We start from the raw sequence: 4,182 nt of genomic DNA, 5'->3' as shown, positions 1-4,182 counted from the left end.
CCTGCTTTTTATTCCAGAGTTAAATTCTATCTAAAGTAACAGATTATAATTAAAATGTTCTGTATTCTGACCCACTGATTTTTAATTGGTTAGCCCTGCTATAGAAGCACAGATGAGAACAAGAGGAATGAAAACAAAATGTACATCTATCAACTAGATGGTCATAGAAATAATTACTATCATATCCTTTGGAGGATTGTCTTATATCATGCAACGCTAACAGTCAATCACATTTTAGTTTCCAACACTATGGAGAAACACATCTCTGAAGAGTTTCAACTAAACAACTGAGTTATTTCATTGGCAGCATGCTGCATGTCCATTAAAACATCAAAGTAGAATCATAATGATGACAAAATCCGGTCACAAACTCAAAGGGATTTTGCATTAAGCGGTGCAGCTTGAGTCGATAAGGAAGGTATGAGAACATGCGTGTGATAATTGAGTGATTTGGTTCCTTTTCAGCAACCTGCTCAGTCGCTTAGTTTTGAAATATTCCCTCATTCCCCTAAAAAGAAAGCCTCCTTTGTCTTATTCTTGTATCGGCCTGGATGATCTAGTGTCAGAGGTGAAGGGAAACTGAGAGGTTGTTGTGGTGTCACGTATAGACAAGCAGAAGGTCTTTTTGTCTTTATGTCTTTGTAGCAGAGTAAGTTGTCTGTTCCTGTCAAAAACCACACAAAGACCGCTGCCCTCGAGGGAACGCAGCGTAGGGAGAAGAGTGAGAAAACGACAAAGAGGAGGCATGTGCCTGTGAGTGTTTTTCAGAGCGCTATCACAGAGACGGCAAGTGTTTCTATTCCCACTGGGGTAATATTACTGACCATATCGTGTGATTCAGCAGGACCTCGTGGCGCAACGGTAGCGCGTCTGACTCCAGATCAGAAGGTTGCGTGTTCAAATCACGTCGGGGTCATAGCTTTTCCTTTTTTTCGATTCATTAACAGTTTGAGGTATTTGTTGATGAAAGGAATTAAACTGATCTCTACTGAATAACAGAGCGTGATGGAGGAGGACAAGAGCTGATATTGTCCTTCTACATACAGCACAGTGCAGGTAACAAAAAGCTTTAAAGTGCCACAGGTTGAGGATCATTATTTCCCTAAAGTAAAGCACAGGTGGAAACAGTTCAAATGAGGTTGAATGTTAACCCTCATCCATGCATCCTGTGTTCTGCTGCAAATACAAGCTTTCCTGGTCAGTGCAGTAATTGCTGCAGCATGGTGGGCAGCCCGTCTTTATCATCGGTCAGAAATATGAATTGAGTCTATTTGTGACAGATGATGGACAGAAAATAAAAGATAGATAGAAAGATAGACATAGAAAGACATATATGGAAAAAATAAAGTAGACCATGCAAGTTTCAAAATAAGAGGAAATGCACGGATGGATGTAGGGCTGCAAGTAACGATCATTTTGCAAATTGATTAATCTGTTGATTATTTTTTCAATTAATTAAATAATAATCATATACCCAAAGGTTCCTTACAGAATACTTTTTCCAAAAAGAAACCAAGTGAAACTAAAACGTTACACTTGAGGATATCTGAATAGAACATAGTGATGGGCATTTTTTTTTTTCTATCTTGCACGGAAAGTGTTTACATATTTCTTTTTACGTTTTCATTATAATTGCTGCTCATGGCGAGTTGCTCTGTCAGCTAAAGGCATGTTTTAGAGTCTCTACACTCCAGTTAAGGATTAATCGATTACTAAATTACCTGATGATTATTTCAATAATCGATTAATCAAAATTAATCCGATTAATTGTTTCAACTTTTAAAGGGACATGTGGATTAGTACATGTGAAGGAAGCCTTATGGACCAAAAACTATTTCTTAAAATTCGGTTCTGTAAACTAAAAAGGGAAAAGAATTATAAGGAAAGTGTCCAGGCACCAAATCCATGCAAAAACTTCCCATCCAGAAGATATCTGGAGGGAAGAAAGAAAAGGTATGTTTACCTTGTTGAAGTCGTTGAAGTTGCATATATCACACAATGCAGATTAAAATCCTGACACACACAGCATGAATAAAAACAACTCAGGGTAAGGCTAAAGGCCGGGTCACACCACTATAGTCAACATTTTTCATCCCCGTTCCAACATCCCACAAATAATAAGAATTAAAGTAGGGATGCACGATATAATCGGCCCCCTATCGGTATCGGCCTTGAGACTGAATATCGGACATCGGCCACCCCACCGATATTTAACCCGATATTTGATCAGCTTCTGAGATTCTAAAGTCTAAAAAAAAAAAAATATACTACTTCTTCCTCAACAGCTTATTTTTTACAGACTTAAAAACGTCTAAAGACGAGCGAAAAAATATTGATACATTAAATGTTGATATATTGACGCGGTATCGATCTATTTTACTAACAAAATCTCACAAGAATTTGCAAAATATCACGAGAGTTTGTAACAGAACGATGAAATTTCACGAGATTTTGAAAGTAAAATAGATCTATACCGTGTTTTTAAAAATCAATTTGATATCAGCATATGAAAATATATTTCAGTATATTATTTTTCAAAGTGTCAGAAATGGATAACAAAACTGCTATTTTCAATGACTACTTATTTTTGTCCAGCTTTAATATTGGTATTGATATCGGTTATTGGCTACATGAGTTTTAAAATATCGGCATATCGGATATCCCAATGAAAATCCCAATATCGTGCATCCCTAAATTAAAGATAATATATTTATGTATCTAACAGGGGTTTTTAAATGTAAAGACAGCAGAGCTGCATGTACACATTTACAATCAGCTCTAAGTGAAATGCCTTCATACGATCCTTTTATTCCATAATGCTGGGTTGAACATTAGTTATCTTGCAATAATTATCTTGTCCGGTGTTCAGGTCTTAAAGGTTTTGTAAGGGATGAAATGCTTTGGTAATTTAAGCTCTACACGTAGATTTAGACCACATCTACCAACTTTCTTATTAAACCTGAGGGTGGAGCTGCATACAGCATACCTGGGTTCTGTTTTTATATATTTCCAAAGTTATTTATGTCAACTTTTTGTCTGCATGTCCCTGTTTTGAACCGTCTCACAAAAAAATAAAAAAATAAATTGCACTTGTAAAATACTAATTGGCCTTTAAGCTTTTTCTGATTCTGAAATGAAATGTTTCAGAAATGAATATTTCAGAAAAAGGGTAAAAATCTAAATACATGTTTCCTCATAGATACCTCAATTAACTCTAAAAAAAAAATGAAGCTTAGAGCCTGTCTTTAGGTTTTGCTCTCAAGAAGTAGTGAAAACATAGATTACTGATTAGTTCAGCAGCTCAACCTCCCACTCAAAAGTTTTGGCTCTTAAGCTCAAAAAATGCTGAAATTCATGGAGTGAATGTTCTCCCCTGTGTGTCATAGACACTGGTGTCACATGTCACCATGCACACACAGATAAACACATGCATAAATGTCCACACTGTTGCCAACATTTTCAAACTGTCTTCAGAAGAAAGCAACAGTTTAAACAATTACAGATTTACTCCAAATGCAGTTAACAAAGAACCAGATCTTTGGATGAATACAGTGTGATTTGGGTTTATTATGCTGCTCTTGAGCAGTAAAACGTTCTTGGGAAATAAAGGACACAGTTTAAATACAATGAAAGATAAGCTGATCCATTTTTAAAGAACAACTTCTCTTAAAGAGAAACAATTAAAAACATCTTTATTAATTGTCTTTGGATTTTGATATATATATATTTCTTTATCTTTTATCTGTGTCTCTCTTTCCATCCTTTTCTTGATCACTGCAGAGTGTTTTTGTCCACCTTTTTCTTTTTCTTTTTTTATTTGGCCTATTTAAAGACAGACAGCGTAGGGTCAGGGTTTAAACTCAGCCCAGGAGCTTGGTTTGGAGAGGTCTTCTATCTAAAAATGGGACCCTATTTAACAAAAACATTGTAATTGCAGTATGTATTCGATGATAGGAATGCAAAGTATTTTCAGTTTCAAAAAGCAAACAAGAAGCTTATTTTTAAAAGCACAGTTATGGAACTAAGGGACAAAACCAAAGCTATATCCTGAAATACATGCTGGCTCTTAAATTAATCATTTTATGGCCTGTTATCAGATGTTAAAAAGCCAAGGTTTGGACTACTGTGTTTGGATCTGTAGAGATTAATGTAATACGCGGTTGGCATTCGGAAAGACCTACT

The 4,182-nt window shown here is 35.8% G+C and overlaps 1 non-coding gene across 1 annotated transcript; it reads left to right on the top strand.

Moving 5' to 3' along the window:
* Positions 1-844: 844 nt before the first annotated feature.
* On the top strand, positions 845-916 carry trnaw-cca. The gene has a single exon. It is a non-coding gene; the product is annotated as a tRNA-Trp (tRNA).
* The last annotated feature ends 3,266 nt before the right edge of the window (positions 917-4,182 follow it).

Source organism: Cyprinodon variegatus, unplaced genomic scaffold (genome assembly GCF_000732505.1).
Source record: "Cyprinodon variegatus isolate N-32 unplaced genomic scaffold, C_variegatus-1.0 Scaffold1009, whole genome shotgun sequence".
Classification (NCBI taxonomy): Eukaryota; Metazoa; Chordata; class Actinopteri; order Cyprinodontiformes; family Cyprinodontidae; genus Cyprinodon; species Cyprinodon variegatus.
The sequence above is the reverse complement of the archived record's forward strand: the minus strand, read 5'-3'. Positions and strand labels throughout refer to the sequence as shown.